Raw genomic sequence first — 816 nt, 5'->3', positions numbered from 1 at the left:
GAATTTTAGAAGTTGGTTACTTTTTCTGTTTTTAACAGAGAAAAACTAAACAAACATATTAAAAAGTCAGATGCAATCCACTGGAGAATGTCCCCATAGCAGTGAACAGGAATCCCTTATAGAGCAACGGTGGACTTTATACTATCCACACATATATGAAAGAAAGCATACTGCAATTTTAAAAAAATAATAAATTGTGTAAAATTAACATGGAGATTTGAACAAGATCATAAGGTAAGACTTAAAAAGTCAAACTCTGCATCAAGATAGCAAGGCATCAAAGTCCAGGGAGCTACACAAAATTTCATACAATTTTGGTAGGTTGATCTTTCCCATTTGGCCCCCTTCAACATCAACAAATCTAATGTCAACAGGTAGATTCATACAGATGGCTTGTAAACTCATGTTATCAAGTCCAACTGTCTCCATATACAAGCAGAAAGTGGATACATGAAGCCCAAGGATGCCAGGGAAGCAGATTTAGATAATCACATACTGAAGAAATATTAATTAAGATCTACTATGTATAAAAAGTGTTTATAGTTCACCCAAAATAGAAGATGGCACTTGAAATAAGTAGCTGCTTATAAAAGGCTTCTGATCCATACCACATTCATAGCATTAGTACATAACCCAGTAGTGAGATAAATCAGCATGTTGGAAGTTTTAAAACTTGGCAGCCCTGATAAATTGAGTGGCTTTCCCCTTTAGCACAGCTTCAGCTGAGAGTGAATCATAGTTGAGAATTAAGAATGAAAATACTTGAAGGTCAAGGTCTATCGTTCCAGTCATTATGACTATGCCAGCTAAAACTCA

Source organism: Meleagris gallopavo, chromosome 10 (genome assembly GCF_000146605.3).
Source record: "Meleagris gallopavo isolate NT-WF06-2002-E0010 breed Aviagen turkey brand Nicholas breeding stock chromosome 10, Turkey_5.1, whole genome shotgun sequence".
In the NCBI taxonomy this organism is placed as follows: Eukaryota; Metazoa; Chordata; class Aves; order Galliformes; family Phasianidae; genus Meleagris; species Meleagris gallopavo.
The sequence above is the reverse complement of the archived record's forward strand: the minus strand, read 5'-3'. Positions refer to the sequence as shown.